This window comes from Macaca mulatta, chromosome 13 (genome assembly GCF_049350105.2).
Source record: "Macaca mulatta isolate MMU2019108-1 chromosome 13, T2T-MMU8v2.0, whole genome shotgun sequence".
NCBI classification, from domain to species: Eukaryota; Metazoa; Chordata; class Mammalia; order Primates; family Cercopithecidae; genus Macaca; species Macaca mulatta.
This window is the reverse complement of record NC_133418.1, coordinates 57,523,251-57,542,528: the sequence shown is the minus strand read 5'-3', so window position 1 is coordinate 57,542,528 and position 19,278 is coordinate 57,523,251. Positions and strand designations below refer to the sequence as shown.

Sequence of the window (19,278 nt, the reverse complement as noted above, 5' to 3'; positions counted from 1 at the left end):
ACATGAACCAAACTGCATAATGGGAGTTAAGACAGTGGTTTGGGAATGAACTAGAAATAGAGTGTAAAGATACAGTTTTGTGTGCCAAACATTTTAGAAATATCTATCAGAAAGAAAATGTAGCCTTTTTGATGATAGCTCGGCAATATAATTTCAAAACCCTCACAAAAGTCCACAATTCTTGACCCAGTAATTCCCTTTGTAATCTATTTTAAGCAAACCACTTGAAATGCAGTAAAGGATTTAAGTACAAAGATGTTCATTACAGCATCAGTTGTAATGGAAAAAATGTTGTTGATATGACAGTCAGTTGTGATCTAAGAGGCTTTTCATGATACAGGAAAATATTCAAATTAAAATGTAAAATCAAGAAGGTACAATACGATCTTCATTATGTAAGATCCATAAAAGAAACACTAGAAATAAACAAGTCAAAATAATAATGATTTCTTCTGGGTGGTGGAAATAAAGGTAACCTTTTGTTATTCTTTTTTACTTTTGGCACTTTCGAAATAAGGTGCATACGTTGCTTTTAGAATAAGGCAAACAAAAGACTGAAAAAGGAGAGAAAAAATCAGTGTAGTTCTCTGAAATTCCTCAATGAAAGAATGTCCAAAGGAAGAATTTTACGTGACGGTTTCTCTTTGGCCATTCATCTTTATACATCAAACTGTCATTCGTGGCCTTATACATCCTTTCTTTGCTGTGAGTCATGTAAAATCATTTGCTTTCCCAACAATGCATCCACTGTGTGGTGCCATCTTTTTTGCATTTACTCATATCCTCATGTTCTGGCCTGGGAGGCTCTGAAAAATCTGTCCCCAGAGCATAAAATGCCTTTTCCAGCAGAGACTTGAGATGGGAACCAATCACTGAACAGAGTCTTTATTGGGAAAATGATGCTCCTCTATTTGTAGCTGTGACTAAACTCTTGCTCAATGTGACCACCAAAAATTATTCCTGTGTGTTTTTTCTTCTCTTTGTCATAGTTAATAGAGAGATATTTCCCACTGCCATATTTGAATTTTATGCATAAATGCATAGATGCTGAAATTCAGCCTTAGGCCTTCAAGAAACTCCATATGTCAGCTTTCTGTTTCAATCCCATATGCAGCTCAGGTAGAGTATGTGCTGTCAAACTGCATGTGGCCTGAAGAATGATCACTGGCTTGTTTGGTTGCGTTTTGTTTTGTTTTTTATGCTAATAAATGTGCCCTGTTGACTACTATAGTCACAAGGTAAGTGAGATGGTAAAGGCAATGGGAAATGCAAATCTGAAATATAAAATGAAGCAGAAAACCTAGTTCATACCTTCAAGGTGTTTATATTCTTTTGCCACGCTATCTACTGTAGCACTAGCCACATGCAGTTATCAAGCGTTTAAAATGCAACTACTCCAAATGAAGGTCTGCTTTAAATGTAAAATATGTAACAGATTTTGAAGACTTAGTACAAAGAAAAAAAAATGAAAATGTGAAAGATCTAAATAATGTATACTAACTAAATATTGAAATAATATTTGGCTATATTAGGTTAAATAAAATATATTAGTAAAATTAATTTCACATTTTTCATTTTTCTCTTTTAATTGTGGCTCTAGAAAATTTTAAGTTACATACGCTGATTATCTTTGTGACTCATGTTATATTTCTACATAAAGACATGAAAATTAAATGATCAGACAAAATTAATGACAATACTGAAATATTAACCTGAGCAATATTAAAACAAATATATAATGGATTTATAAATTAGCAATAAAGACTATAAATACCATTAGTTCAGAAGAAAAAAAAGATGGCCATGGACAAAATGAGGACAGGCCTTGGAAAATGTGTTCAGAAATTCACCACGGTCCTTCAACTTAATGGCCTAGTCCACTCTGGTGATTGTTTGCTCTTACTTCCTCCAGTTATGTTTTGATCTAATTCCTAACTTTTTAAACATTAGTTCAGTGTCTTGGACTTCTATCCTACACTATGATGCTGTCTGTCTGACTCACTTCTAAATTGAAGTGCATATATAAAAAAAAATTGAATCACTCCAATGATTTTAAATCACTCTTCAATGTGCAGAGCAATTTAAAATTACTGGAGTGCTTCCAATTTTTATTAGTCCTTGAATTTGGAAGTGATCTAGGCTTTTCTGGGCATGTGCAACACACTGTGACTTAAAATTATTAAGCTCTCATGCACCCCCACCTTTATTTGTAAGAAGCTGATTTCAGTTTGCAATGGAAACCATCAGAAGGGTATGGCATGGAAATAGTATGGATAACAAAAAACACAGGGGGAAAATAGCTTCCATTTAATAATGAGAACTATGCTTTGTAATTAGATAGTGTCTTGCCCGAGGATCTCTAAGTGCTTCATAAACATTAGCTCATTCATCATGAAAACGTCTTATTGGAGGCATATTTCCAGTGTGGGAGGGTGGTGATGGGGATGGGCAAAGCCATTTAGATTGGCTTCAAACATTGAATTGGGTAATTTGAATGATGTGAGAACTATGCCTAGGACATTTATTTTTGGTACTGCTTTTTTTTTTCTTCTTTTTTCTCTATGCAAGGAGAAGGAGGTAATGTTACACTGTCTGGTCCATTTGCAAATGTCATAAAAAATTAACTTGGCAATGCAGAATCTACTAAATAAATGGCTTATCCCAAATAAACTCCAGGAGCACACATAAAGTGATTGGTTTCCTAATTTAATTACTTTAGTTAAACTTTGGAAGAAAATACATAAACTTGTCCACTATTTTCTTTCAATTTAATTCTTTTCTATTTAGCATGTGCTGAATTCACTGAACCTAAAATATTTACCTGTAAGATGGTTTATCTGAGAATTTTCAAGTCATAGACTTTTCCTCTGTTACAGTTATATGAGAACTTTTAATCAATATAGGAGTCTAGTAAAACCTTTATTGTAGAAGTGGCATAATTTAGAAACAAGAAAAAGAAATTCAGTAAATTTTTAATGTTGACTAAGAAGTGTGCCTGCTTGTTCTTCACTATCAAGGAATCGATTTTTGAGACTTACTATGATAAGTGCACGACGCTAGGCATTGAAAACATTAGCAGTGAATCTGGTAAAATGAAGCTGTGAACAAATAGGCCTACTTAGAAGGAAAGATTTCAAGAGAGCTCACTATAAGATAATACACTGGTAGTAATATGTAATATGTCTCACACACAATAATAGTATGAATTACCCAGAGTACTGACTGAGATCTTGACAAAGGCCTTGTGTTTCATTATCTGTTATAAACAAACAACGGTAACAACAATAAAGCATTAAAATTAGAGAAAGAGGTGCTTAGGGTCCACTCCTACAAAAGGCTATAAGAAATAAAAAGCAGGTCAAACAAAGTGACCTCTGTAGAAATGACAAAATAAATGCCCATAGTTGTTTGCTTTAGACAACATGCAAAATCATATAGATGAGTATAAAGTTTTTATGTCAATTCATGCAAAGAATCACAGTTCATTCTTCCAAATTCACAATGGCAAGGTCCTGCAGAAATCCAGGGCCACAACTCTCTCACCCAATTCAGTAACATCTCAGCAAAGGTGATCTTAAACTAGAACCTAACATGAAATATGTGTGTATTGTTGTTGTTGTTTTAAATCCTATTTGGAACATTATGACCCATAGGCGGAAATAGAATTTACAGTAATGCCAAGGATTAAAAGGAATGAGCCTCTTGTTTAGAAAATTAGCTAATCAATATGCCAAGCTTATTTTTAAAAATGCTTTAATTTTTTAAAATACAGCATGTCCGCTCTAGCTTCCTGTATTTGACTCTGATAATAAAACTTTCAGTATGACTAATGTAGTTTAGCTAAACAAATTAGAGAACTGCATCGTTTGTGCTGAAGAGAGTTTCCATTAGCCATTGTGATGTTCTCTTCCTGGTCAGTGAGTAATGACTGTGATCCAGGCCAGGAGAGCGAGGTTTATCTTTTGATGGAGAGACAGGAATCAGTGAGCAAAGACTACAGGAAAGGGAGGGCCATGGTTTCTCCATCCGGAGACTATAGGCTGCTTTGGGGAGAGAGAAGAGAGGAAAAGACACGAGCATCCCTCCTATTTTCTTGGTTGCAAAGCTCCTGCTATTTTTAGTTAATGGAACACTGAATGTTAAAGAGAACCAGGGGAGGAAAGAGGGATACCCAGAAGAACTCACTGTACTGGACTCTCCATTCTTCCCAGCATCTCTGTTGACCTCAGCCTGCAAGCTAGGGGGTATGTTACGAGTTGAATTGTGTGAATGCCCCCAACCATGATGTTGAATTCCTAGCTTCCAGTACCTCCAAATGCTACCTTATTTGGGAAAAGGGTCATTGCAGATGTAATTGGTTAAGATGAGGTCATGCTGGAATAGGGTGGGCCCTTAGTCTACTCTGGCATTTTTATAAGAAGAGGAAAGATGATGTGAAGACAGACGCTCAGGGGAGAAGGCCATATGACAGCAATGACAAAGATTGCAACCGTGTAGCTGCAAGGCAAGGAATGCCAAGAGCCGCCAGTCACCACCAAAAGCTAGGAAGAGGTGAGGAAGGATTCTACCTACAGCCTTCAGAGGGAGTATGTTTCTGTTAATACCTTGGTTTTGGACTTCTAGCCTCCAAAACTGTGAGAAAAGATGTTTTTGCTTTTATAAGCCACACAGTTCGTGGTACTTTGTTCTAGCAGCCCTACAAATCTAATACAGGGTATGAGGAATTACAGAATTTTCTGGAAATTCCCTGATGTCAGAGAGGCTGAGTATGAATAGCTGGGACTGAACTAGAAAGGAGACCTGAGTTTCATAGTGATTTTGCCAGAAACTAACTCTTTGCCCCTAGTCAAATCAGTGCCCTTCTCCAGCTTCTATAAAATGCCATTTCTATTGTCCCTTCCAGTCTTACTATTTTGTGATGTGGGAGTCACTAGTGGCAATAGATCACATCTAGGGGAGGGTGTAAGGCTGGCGAGGAAGAGGGTGGGAATCAGGTCAGGTTCTCCTTATCTTCATGGCAAGCGGGCAGATAGGACGTATGAGGAGAGAGGATATTTGCTGTGGTTGCCTATTTAATCTCTGCTTATTTAATCTAATTCTTGAGGCCTATGGTTGACGTCAGCTCTCCCGCATCACCTCAGGTCACTAAGCACGTGCCCTATACTCAATGTACACTTACTGATGCACCATCCTTTAAAACAGCACTGCGTTCATTCTCTCACTGTCTCCATTATGATGTATCTGTGGTCCACAGGGTAATGAGAAGAAAGTCCCGACTTTAACATGAAGCCAGAAGAGAAGGTGTCTGCATTTAAACGGAGACTTGCAGTATCTCCCAGGAACACTTTGGATGGAAAAGAAAATGTCCTTAGCTAAGTCAGTATAAATCAAAGCTTATCAGTCTGGCAAACTATATTTTGGAAGAGCAAGACCACTTAGGTCAAGGTACAGTTCCTGTCAAGGTTTCTGAATCTTGTTCTAAGGTTGGAGATTGTGGCTATCCTTACAGCTTCATGGAGCAGTAGACATGTTGAGATAGGATTTGGTCAGCAAAATGGAGAATTAGCAAGTTTCAGAAAAGGTGCCCACCTGCCAGCAAGTCCAGCTTATCTTATAGTTGACAAATACAACCTAAATTGATAGTAAAGATCAGCTGGTTTCACTTCATTTTACAGAGGAAGAAACTTTGATTCAGAGAGGTTATTGCTAAAGAACATATATTTAATAAATAGATTAACTTTGATCTGTTCGCAGTATTTTTGATTGATATAATCTTTATGTCTTCTTTTCCGTCTTAATAAAGATTTTATAAACATTTGGGATCCTGTTTTTATATGTAATTATAAACATGAAGCAATTTTCATCAAATATATAAAAGTTAAAAACATAATAGCATTTCTTGTGGCACATATACACCATGGAATACTATGCAGCAATAAAAAAAGGATGAGTTCATGTCCTTTGCAGGGACATGGATGAAGCTGGAAAACATTCTCAGCAAACTAACACAGGAACAGAAAACAAGCTGCATATTCTCACTCATAAGTGGGAGTTGAACAATGAGAACACATGGACACAGCGAGGGGAACATCACACATTGGGGCCTGTCTGCAGGTGGAGGGCCAGGGGAGGGATAGCATTAGGAGAAATACCTAATGTAGATGATGCGTTGATGGGTGCAGCAAATCACCATGGCACACGTCTACCTATGTAACAAACCTGCACATTCTGCACATGTATCCCAGAACTTAAAGTATAATTAAAAAAAAAATACAATTTCTATAACTCTTACTGAATAAATGATTAGAAGAATAAATAAGAAATGGATTACTTTTATGACTAACTACAAATTAATTATTAGCTGCAAATTTTTAGCATTTCTAAGTCATTTCCTATGCCCGAATTCTTATATTGCATCACATCCCATTAAAATTTTACCGCCATTATTAAATTCCAATGAAATACTCTGCACAAGTGATTTAAATCACCTTACAACTTATAAAATGGAAATAAGGCATTATTTTTGCTGTTGTTCAAATAGAGCACTTAGGTCCTAGATTAACTTAGATCATCATCTTCTTTGGAGACACCTAGTATTGTTTTTATACTTAACCCATGACAACAGTATTCATTTAAAAAATGATAATGATAATCACATCCAATTAAGTCCCTTTATCTCACCTCTAAGAGAACGTAGGGGTTATTTTTCCTTTAGAATTTTGATGTTGTACGATACTATAATACTCCACACTTTAATAAGGAATGAAAAAAAAGGTGAAAGTGTTAACAATGATGGATCTTCAAAAGATATGGCTGAGTGTGGTTACAAACTATACTGTTTATTCTGTTTGGATTTCAAAAAGAGCAAATCTACTATTGATTTTTTTCTCACTTATGAAATGTAAACTACACTACCAAAGTTTTTCTAGAATATCATCAAATAGTGTAGTCTTAAAAACTATAAGGAAACTATTATTATTTGTGATTTTTAAAAAATTTTATTGTTGTTTGTTTCTTGTGAGCATATTTATGTTGAAAGAAAAGTTTTCATCACTATCAGTTACTGAGACCTTTAGCCATTGCTGGCTTCTGGACACATTATACAATTAAGGACCAATGCAGTTCCCTAATAGTTCTGACGTCATTGGCAAAAAGTCCTAGAGAGTCAGTGGCAATAAATAGACTCTCGAAAGATGAAACTCTTAAAGGAAGACTCATGGGACAATAACTGAGTCAAACCATCCTGCAAAAACAATGAACAAAAATGAAAACATTTTTACAAAGTTGGAAAATGCATTGTTTTATAGTAGGCATCTTGCTTACATAAAATGATTTAAAAAAATAATTGATATATTTTGTATTATCTCATAATCTCAAAAGATAAACTGTAAATAAAGGTTTGCTAATATATTTGAGGCTTGAAAATGACTCACAAACTAATGTTTGAAAACCCTGTGCTTAAAATAGTATAATATGTAATCTGTGAAAGATGATAAAGATCTACAGAAACTATAATACAAATTTATAAACAGAATGAGTCTAGCCTCTGTAAATTAGCCCATGTGAAAAATTTTTCCCTGTAACTTCCAGAGTCAGTATCATGAGGACTTAACCATCATCCACAGAATTGTTAATTATAGATCCCTGATGTAGAATACTCAGAAATTGAAATTTCTCAACTAATATTTAATTTTTTTCTCTGCTTGATTCTTGATGTGCCTATCACTTTAGTAAACCCATGGTTTAGAGGCACATTTCACATTTCCACCTAGACAAATTAGAGAAACATAATTTGAATGGACATTATATACCACAGATCTCTTTTCAAAAGTAAATCTTCAAGTGACCATAAATTAACTATACTATTATCTGGACAATTTCAAAGACTCCTTCTTAGAACCCTGCAGTAGTATACAAATGTAAGAATTCATTTAAAAATTACATTAAGCCAGTGCTTTTCAAATGTTAAAATGATATTTCAGTGATTCTTACAGTGTATAATTACTGCAAGCAATTGCTGTACTACTTTCATCTACTATACACAAGAATGCATTCTAATTAACAATATCCAACAATTGAGCTACAAGGCTATAAATGCCAATTTGTGGCCGTTATGGACTGAATTTGTCCCCCAAAATTCATATGTTGAAGGCTATTGCTCAATGTGATATTTGTAGGTGGAGCCTTTAGGCAGTAATTAGGTCATGAAAGTAGAACCCTCATGAATGGGCTTAGTGCCCTTGTAAGAAGAAACAGGTAACAGATAGTCTCTCAAGGCCGTATGAGAATGTTCTTAGAAGGTAGATGTCTACAAGCCAGGAAGAGGGCTCTCACAAGACACCAAATCTGCTGGCACCTTGATCTTAAACTTCCCAGCTTCTGAAACTGTAATAAATAAATGTTTATTGTTTAAGCCACCAAGTCAATGGTGTTTTTGTTATAGCAACCCAAACTAAGGCAGCAGACTATATTTAAAAGCAAAAAATGCATTTTTGATATGTATCATGTGACATGATTTTTGCTGTCTCAGATCATTTCATAGGACCAAAGTGATCTCTCTGTCTCTCTCTCTCCCTCTCTCGAGAATTTGTGTAATGTGGTATTAGGTGACCAATGAAATAAAACAAAATGTTGTAGGCTTTTTCTTTAGATTCGCTGAAAAAGTTACTCTGATGAAGTAACTCACTTTGGACACTGTGCCGGGACCCCAGCTCACTTCTTTTACAAATGGCTTATAAATACCAATGTAAATGTAAAACTGCTGACATGGGCAGCACTTCCAGGAATTATCTTAATTAAGACATACAGTACCAAGAAGGGTTAATATTATTTGAAAGTAAAAGCTTTCATACCAACAGCAAGCCCACTCTGTGTGCACTGCTGGCTCAGCACTATAATTAAGAAAATTGCCTCTAGTGTGCTTGTTTGGTAATGCTGTTATCATCTTTTTTTCCCCTTTTAACAAGAGTAAACTACTTGGAGATGTCCCCATTTATTCTTCTTGCTTCCACTAACCCCTGATCCCACGAAGGCCATGCTAGGCTAGCATTTAAATGACTAAATGAGCTACTTTATCATCTGGTTCACCCTGAAGTCTTTTACATATTTTTCTTGACCTCTAACCCACAGACTATTATTTTGACAGCTATCATTAATGCTGTGTCCTGAGTAACCACACATTGACTATGATGGATGGTGAAAGAGCCGAGGAGTTGAAAGAAATGGACACCCACTTTCATCTTCCTCTTGATTAAATCAAAACCATCCAAAGCTATTGCACACTGAGCTTCCTGTGGCAGTGTTGGAACATATTAACTGAGATTTTTGTGGGATACCCCATTCAGAAAGAGAAAAAGAATTCAGCTATAAAACAAATAAACCACATAAACTAAACATCAGAACTCTATAAATTTGATAAATTATGACTATTCAAGTATGAAATTAGATGAATCAATATGTGGTTAGAATTAAAATATTTCAGAGTGTTCCACTGAAGAAAAGCCTTGCTGGTAAGGTTAACAAAGAGAATCCCCGTGTCAAGAGATATAAGTTAAAATGACATAGTTACAAAGTCTTGTCATACATCTCTTAAGTGCAGGCTCCCATTTGAAAGGTCATGTTGACCTGCTGTGATCATTTACATGGAACACCATGCTCTGTGGTTCCTGTATAATTGTGAAGTCATTACCAGCTTTGAACCCACACAGCTTAATTGCCTCCCTCCTCCAGGAAGTGACTATAACTAAATTTGATGACTAAATTTACACTATAGGAAAGGCACCTAGTGAACACGGCATTGATAGCATCCCAGAACCCGGTAAGCTTCAGAGTGATAGAGAAGTTGACCAGCATGTTGAATCTTGATAATGTACAAATACATACCAGCAGCAGAGACCAGAATGCTAAGAATAAAATTAATGGGGAAGGATGTATGGTATTGATAAGAAACTGTAGTTAAAACTGGGGTATTAACTTTTATTCAGAAATGTTGCCATGCCATAAAACAAATTAAGAATAATTATCTGGGGTTTGGGAGACGGGATAGAAGAACAAAATACCATATTTCATATTCAGGAAATGAGTCCTTCTGAACAGAAAAAGTATGGGACCAACTGCTCCTAAACGTATTTCTTTTTCTGACGTTGTTAAGATTCCATTAAGACTCCATTCTCTGGCTACTATTAAAGTAAAAAAAATAAGAGATGCTGGCAAGGTTGTGGAGAAAAAGGATATACGCTGTTCATGGGAGTGTAAGTTAGTTCAGCCACTGTAGAAGACAGTGTGGTGATTCCTCAAATACCTAAAGAGAGAAATACCATTCAACCCAACAATTCCATTACTGGGTATATATCCAAAGGAGTTTAAATCATCCAATTATAAAGACACATAGATGCATATGTTCACTGCAGCACTATTCTCAACAGCAAAGCCATGGAATCAACCTAAATGTCCATCAGTGATAGACTGGATAAAGAAAATGTGGTACATATACACTAAGGAGTACCATGCAGCCACAAAAAAGAATGAGATCATGTCCTTTGCAAGGACATGGATGGAGCTGGAGGTCATTATTCTTAGCAAACTAACACAGGTACAGAAAACCAAATACTACATATTCTCACTTATAAGTGGGAACTAAATGATTAAAACACATGAACACAGAGGGGAACAGCACACACCGGGGCTTGTCGGAGGCTGGAGGGTGGGAGGAGGGAAAGGATCAGGAAAAATAGCTAATGGATACTAGGCTTAATACTTGGGTGATGAAATAATCTGTATGAAAAACTCCCATGATACAAGTTTACCTATGTAGCAAACCTGGACTTGTACCTGTGAATTTAAAATAAAAGTTAAAATAAAGACTCCATTCTCCATTGTTAACAGTTAACATTGCCAATTGTAAATATTGCAATATAGATGTTTCCCAGTTCTTCTCCCCCTAATCCAAATGCATACATGAAATGAAAATTTATCAGACATGAAATGAAAATTATAGATCATTGTAGAATCACTGTCAGTGAAGTTCTTTTAAATTTTGTAGATGAGAATTCATCCATAATGGCCCAGTTATATTTCTTAAAATCTTGAAAAGTTGATAAAATCAGCTCTTGAAATAATACGTAATATAATTATTCTATGCTTCTATTTACCAATTCTAAGGGGAGAATTATTAAGCATAAAAGTCTCAAGAATAACCCCTCCCTCATTTTGAGAGTCAATGATAATAATTCAGACAAAGAGAGGCATTATTTTATAATAGCCACACATTTTTCTATTCTTGACGCTAGTCTCTCATATGTGTTAACTCTCTCATCCAGTAAAATTTTATACCAATGGACACTCTCCATATTCTAAATTCTAGATAGCTACTGTAGTATATCACTTTTTTTTTTTTTTTTTTTTTTTTTTGAGATGGAGTCTCGCTCTGTCACCCAAGCTGGAGTGCAGTGGCCGGATCACAGCTCACTGCAAGCTCCGCCTCCCGGGTTTACGCCATTCTCCTGCCTCAGCCTCCCAAGTAGCTGGGACTACAGGCACCCCCCACCTCGCCCGTCTAGTTTTTTGTATTTTTTAGTAGAGAAGAGGTTTCACCATGTTAGCCAGGATGGTCTTGATCTCCTGACCTCGTGATCTGCCCATCAATCTCTTCAAAGGGGTTGAGTGCAGTGGCTCACATCTGTAATCCCAATGCTTTGGAGGCCAAGATAGGAGGATCACCTGAGGCCAGGAGTTTGAGACTAGCCTGGACAACATAGAGAAACCCAAATCTACAAAAAAATCAAAAATCAGCTGGGTGTGGTGGTGTGCACCTGTCATCCCAGCTACTTGGGAGGCTGAGGATGGAGAATCTCTTAAGCCTGGGAGGTGGAGGCTACAGTGAGCCATGAATGTGCCACTGCATTTCAGCATGGGTGACAAAGTGAGACCTTGTCTCAAGAAAAAAAAAAAACCCTCTTCAGGGTTCATGCTTTTATAACAAACAAAAGAAAAGAAAAGAAAAGAAAAGAAAGAGTGTTTTTGACTCCTCTTTGTTAGGTGAAAATGTGGGAAAATAAGTAAGCCTAGTTTATTTTCCAGAGGCTGCTAACTGAATTAAGTTCAAGCAACATACAAAAGTTCAACTTTTGGCTTTGTGTAACTACAACTCCAATCCACTCACTGATTCTCTTCTAAACATTGACTCAAACAAGTAACATTTATTGAGCACTCAGATATATTATCACTGTAGATACAAGAGAAAAAATGAGCTCTTAGAAAAGATTATGAAGAAAAGGAATTCTACTCATACATACATTTTGTGCACTTTGGAAGACCTTTCTCTAGGCTAATAAGAAGAAAAGATAAACTGACAAAAATATTGGAGTAAACTTTCAGCATACGAATCTCTTGGAAATAGTACAGGAAGACCAGGGTAGAAAGCACAGACTTAAACACAAGAAAAAACATCTTTATTTTTTAAAAAGAAAAGTAATATCCAGATTGAAATAACTTTCTTCAACTTTGCAGTTTCTTTCAAAATACTCAATAGGATTTATGGAAAATGTTTCTAAGAACTAAGGCTATTTTGCTGAAAAGCAGTGTAATGATCATGTGTTTTTAAAAACAGACTAAAAAAATTTTAAACTCTACAGAGGGCAAAAAAATTAGATTTCATCTCTATTCGTTTTCTAGGGCTGTCATAAAGTAACACAGATTGGGTGACTTTAGTGACAGAAATTTATTTTTCCATAGTCTACAGGCTGGAAGTCTATCACTATTAGCTGACATTATCAAGGTGTGAGCAGGGTTGGTTTTTTCTAAGTTCTCTCCCCTTGACTTACAGCTGGCCATATTCCTCTGGCGTCTTCACATGGTCTTTCCTCTGTGCGTATCTGTGTCTTAATCTCCTCTTTTTGTTTTTGGGGGGGTTTTGTGTTGTTTGTTTTTTTGAGACAGAGTCTCGCTCTGTCGCCCAGGCTGGAGGGCAGTGGCATGATCTCCACTCACTACAATCTCACCCCCCAGGTTCAAGCGATTCTCCTGCCTCAGCTTCCCGAGTAGCTGGGATTATAGGTGCCCACCACCATGCCCATCTAATTTTTGTATTTTTAGTAGAGACAGGGTTTTGCCATGTTGGTCAGGCTGGTCTCGAGCTCCTGACCTCAGGTGATCCACCTGCCTTGGCCTCCCAAAGTGCTAGAATTACAGGCATGAGCCACCATGCCTGGCCCCTAATCTCCTCTTTTTATAAGGATACCAATCATATAGGATTAGGGACTACATTAATGACTTCTTTTAACCTTAATTACCTTCTTACAGATCCTATCTCTAAATACAGTCACATTCTGAGGCACCGAGAGTTAGGATTTCAACATGTGAATTTGAGCAGGTGGCACAATTCAGTCCATAACAGGGTCTAAGCTGTGGCATGAGTTTTGGGGTTACAAGTGTTGGAAACATATGTAACTACTAAGTAAGAACAACTTTATAAGTACAGAGTGATTCAACTTTAAGACAATAAAAAGTCTGCTTTCAGTAACTTATTATTTGGTTTTGTAATTTAACATCTTTTCACTTTAATTCAAAACACTGTGCTTCCAATAAAAAAAAAATCAGATTCCTTTTTATTCATCTTTCACAAAATGCTTCTGAGCACAATGGTAACCTGAGACTTCCATTGAAATTCTTGTCTTCATCATCATGATCATCAAGCTAACATTTATGAATCACTTCATGTCAGATATTGTGCTACGCACCTATGAGTACTATCTTGCTTGATTCTTACACTAATGTGATGAGTGGAGTACAATTACTGTTCCTTATCATGAATGAGAAAACTGAGATGGAGACAGTTAAATTAGTTCATGAAGACATAATACGGGTAAATGTTGGGGGTTGATTACTCATGTCTGAGTTTGGAATCTCACTTCTCACACCTGATGTGATAGACCTAGAAAGGAAAACCTACATCAGCAATAAACACTAGAGATACACAAAACGAGAACTTCCGAGAATGTCTGTGACACAGAGACCACATTGAAGTAAATCCTGTTCTGACCCCTTTGTGAAGGAGCATGTGGCCCAGGAAAGAGAAGGAAGAGCTCCAGGCAGAGCATCCCCAATGTCTCCTGGAATAAGGAGAGCTGGAGGCAAAGGGTAGGCCCAGCAGCAAGAGGGGAGCTTGCCATAAGGCGAACTCCCAGCCCAGCTCACTGTCTTCTCTGATGGCCAAAGGGTAAGCAAGAAGGAAAAGAATGCAATAAAAAAGCCTTTTTAAAAAGAGGATGAAAACAAGAGATGATATAGAAGACAAAACTTGTAAAATACTAAAATCGTTGTGCATGGTTTAAAGTCCCCAAAGAGTCTAAGTTGGCATTTAAAAAATAAAATCCAAATTTGGACATTTGGAAGTGAAAAAAAAATGGTGCCAACCTAAATGCCCAAAAAAAGGAAGCTGTTTTTTTAGAAAGGATAACATGTTCAATAGAACACCAAGCAGCCATTTAAAGTTATGATCTATAAAATTATTCATAAATATTGAAATTCTTCAAGGTAAAATTTTTCATGTGAAGTATTGGTTATAAAAGGTATTTTGATACTATAGGATACTGTTTGTAAACAAAATGTTTATATATATATATGTTTATATAAACATAGGAAAAAGATTAAAAATACATACCCTGAGAAGTACTGCTTCTTGGAGTAACCTTTGTTCTTATTTTAATGCTTTACTAATTTTCTATAAATACATTATTTTAATGCCTTACTAATTTTCTATAAAAATACATATTTTATAATAAAAATAACATATGTTCAAAAAGGAGGAGAAAATTTAATTCAGTTTCCAGCAAAAAGGCATATTAAGAACTAGATGAAGAAACTTGCCCCAGAATAAGAGGAGCACACTACTGCGCTAAAAGGGTTATAACTGGCTGTTCAAGGAAATGAAAATGAAGCAGGGAGAAGCCCAATGCTTCTGGGGCTTCAGAGAAAGCAGAGGAGGTTAATCCAGGCTGTTATAAACCCTAGCAAGTAGTGAGTCCTATTAATATGGTACTTGAAAGTTGAAGGATTTACTCAGATCTCAGATAGAGCTGATAGAAAAAGGCCACTACTCTAAACCAAACACTCAACTCTTGGCAGGACAAAATCAACTGGGGAGCTCTATAAAAATACTCATTCCCTTAGCCTACCTCAGGCCAATTAAATCAGATTGTCTGGGGTGGAAACCAAGCAGTGTATTTTTTTTAAAGATCTACAGGTGAATCTAACATGTGACTGGGATTGAGGACAGCAACTAATCTAATTCTAAACAATCATCTATTTAAATAGAGAGTACAAGTACTTTCATTCTTGACATCTTCTTGCTTGAGAATTATCTACTGAGAATTGTTAAATATATATGTTTTAGTGTGAATTCCTTCATGAAAAGAAATATTTACTTTACTAGGAGCAGCAAACTCCCATTCAAAGCAATCATCAAACACTTACAGTCATATGAGGACTAAGTGAAATGCAGGTGCCATTCAGAGGTGATTACAAGAAGGAAATAAATAAAACTCAGAGGGACTTTCTTCCAGTCCTCACTCATAAATAAAACTCAGAGGGACTTTCTTCCAGTCCTCACTCAGATTTGTACCCTCTCTCCTCTCAAAGCTCCCACCAATCTATTGACTTGTGTCCTTGTGTGTCACTCTCTCCCTCTTGGCCCTTGCTCATGGATGGAATATACCTTCTCTATCTTTTTACTATCAGCATCTGGCATGTAGTAGAAGCTTAATAAACGTTTGTTGATTGGATAAAAAGATGAAGTGCTAGGCATTATTATTTTTTCTCTTACACTCCTTTCAGTTCTATGCCTCTATAATACTATGGTAACGCTTCCTGATGTTCCAAATGTCCTCATTTTCCCTCTACACTTTCATATTGTTGTTTGGTAACAACCAACATTCATTATAAAAGGTTGTTAGCAATTCTGGAATAACTTACAATATTGTCATCACATAGATAATGAGTTTTAAAGGTTACCAATAACATTTAGCAGTGCACATAGTAAGCTATGTTGTTTTATATTTGCTTCAAAAGCCCTTCGACTTAATGAGTATCAAGTTATTTATGCAGGTTGAACTAGACTGGCGGTAAGAATAATTGTAGTAAACAAATTTAACATGTTTAGGTAGGTGTCCTATAGACCTATCGTCCAGACTTCCTCAACTAAAGATAAAAATTCTGGAGCTACATGCCTAAGTTACAGACAAATCCAATGTGTTCTGGGATGTGCCAACTGGAGAGTGAATTGGTTTACACTAGGGGCCACCTGTCAGAAACTTCAAGGGTGAGGAAGGACATGTTGTCCCAGAAAACATGTATAATCTTTATTTATATACACTATGCAGTGCTGATTTAAGATACTGGGTATTAGAAAGATCAAGCACTGTGGTTTTTTTAACCCATAGTAATTGTAATTAATAATTGCAAGGAAGAAAATGTGAAATAGATTTTAAAAGATTTTGCATGGCCTGCCTGCCCAAACAGGGTATTTTGGCACACAAATTAAAATATTTGTCATAGAATATTTTATGCTTGTGCTATTGCAAATAATTGAGATTTTATTTGTTGAAGAGCTGTTATGAGAGTAAAAATATGAATATGAGTGTATTTCACATACTGATTCTTTTCCCTTTTTCACTTTGGGGATCTTGATGCAAACAGGTTAAACAGAGTTAAGATCTTAAAACTTAAAATCAAAAAACAATATTATATAATCTTTGTTTTGGCTTCTCCACCAAGCAACTTGAATTATATTGTTAATGCCATTGTGATATTGAATAACAGTAAAAGCTTTATTACAGTTTGTATATCAGTTGAGTGTAAGGACCCAATGTAGTCATATTTCAGAAGATGTTATCATTTGCATTAGTCTGTGAATCTGCCTTTCTCCAGTAATAGCAAGTTTCAAATATTCTTCATTAAAATCATTACTTTTTATTTAGTGAGTGAGTCACTATTATTTGTTGAAAGGTAATGAGGACCACTCGCACTGTGGAACTGTCATATGTATTATTCTGCATTCAGAAAACTGCTTGCTGCATACTATAATGCTGGAGATTTTACTGCAAACATGTCAAAAGTTACTACAAAGATTTTTAAATGCTCCCTATATACACAGTTGAATACAAGTGTTTGAGTGAATATTTAGTCCTGGAAATTAAGGGTAAAAAAGTTCACCAAGTAATTTCAGAAAGATTAGCATACTTCAAGCTTGAGATGTCAAATCAAGCAAACTTGAGACCAAATGAACAGAAAGGAATGGACTGTTGATACTTATACAATAGTTCAAACATGTATCCTCCTTATATCTGAATATTACCTTTTGTACCTTCCCAATGCTGAAGTTCAGAAACCTTTTGTTATAATAAAAATGTAACAAATCAGAAATGAAAAAAGAAGGCTTAAGGTCTGAAGTTACTTACTTCTAGCTATGCGTGGAAAAAATAAACCAAATATATACATATATTTGGGACCTTACCTACATATTTATTGGGACCTTATGTGGATTTTTGAGACCTTCCTTAGACCAAGACTCTAAGAACCCAAACCTGTGTGAAGAAAATTTAGTAATATTCTTATTTAGCTACAGTGTATTGCATTTTCTTTTAACCACTAACTTGAGAACAAATTGGAAAGTGCATGGTTTCGGTTGTCGCATACTATAAGTTGTTTTTTCCAATGTTTTATTATGAAACATTTCAAAAATACAGAAAAGGTAAAACAATTTTACCATGAATACCCTAAATAGGAGTGATTTTAAAAGATGTGAGCTGGTCCATCTATATCTTTTATGAAATAAATATCATTGATATAAAAAACTACATGTGCACACACATATTTAATTATACATGGAAACTGGGCATAGAGCTGACCAGAATGACAAGGAGTTTAAACTAAGAGAGGATGGAGAGCAATTTATTAGCAACATATAGTTTAACTATAAGTAGCTCTGTATTATCGGTGGTAGAATGATTCAAATAAAATTTAAGATACCATTCAACTGAAACCAACCATCACTGATGTATTGGAGAAAAGGAAACAACAACACTTTTAGATCTCATCAAATTGTGGTAAAATGTGTATAGGACACTGCCAATTGATTTAGCTGCAAGTTACTATTTTAATGCATTGTTTGCAAAGTGTGGGAGGTATACTACTAGCGGTATTGGTTTAGATGCTAAATAACATGAAGTTATAATGTTATAATTATCTTTCAACCCTTCTGATTTCTCAAGGAGAAAGCATTCATTTAATACCAGTATATATTGAAGGCCTCTCCACCCATCTGAATGTCTATTTTTATGATTTATTCTTCAATAGGAATAGTATCTAACTAGAATTAACAAGATTGATTTTATTTTTTAATTACCTTTCACTTACGGTTGTTAAACATGGTTTTAATTCATAGTTGTGATATCAAATTTCCCTTATGTAAATTTATTGAAGTGAAAAGTGAGTTTATTTGAAGAAAAATTAGGAAAATAATGATATAGGTATAATAGATTCCTATAGGCAGAAATTATAAAGGTAGCCATCAGATGTCTGAAGTAAGAGAAATATTATTTCAATGGCTGCTAGTAGACAATATTTTGAAAGAGCCACCCACGACATATTCTAAATGATAAAAGTCCTCCAAATATGTAGTTACAACCCTTCTCTACTAACTTAAGAACTGATTTCTGGGCTTCTCTTGCCTAAAACTTGAATATGCTCCCACAGATTTTGTTCATAAATAAAAAACTCTAAAAGTGACCAAGAGTCTCATTTCCTTGAGAACCTTCAAACTATTGAAAAGATTATATTTATTTACCAAGAATGGTGGAGCAAAGCATTTTAATTCCTTCCCTAATTCAATGCAAATATGTAATTTGAAAATCTTTTTTATAATAAATTACCATCACAAACAAATAAAGTGATTTCTAAGCCATAAAACAGCAGGTGGATAAAAATAGGTTGTGATTGCTTAGAATATAAAGTTAGTGATGTATCATGGAAAGTCTTAAATTATTGGCACTAGGCTCCCTGCAAACCATGAGAGTAAATTTCATCATCTATCATCAGCCATGATAGTCTTTATAGCAAATGTGGAGTCTAGGAGAGGTTACTGGAGTCATCATATTCTACGATATGAACCATTTGGAGACAGATTTCCTCAGTGAATGAGTTGAACAAAAGATTAAATTCAATCATAGGAGTTTTGAATGTTCATTTTATTTCAGCATTTTAATACAGTTTAAATAAGTCATA

The 19,278-nt window shown here is 35.5% G+C and overlaps 1 long non-coding RNA gene across 1 annotated transcript in view; it reads left to right on the top strand.

Annotated features, from left to right (window-relative positions):
* LOC144333599 (uncharacterized) overlaps nucleotides 1-19,278 on the top strand; it is a 200,146-nt gene that overhangs the window by 73,782 nt on the left and 107,086 nt on the right. The window lies entirely within an intron of this gene.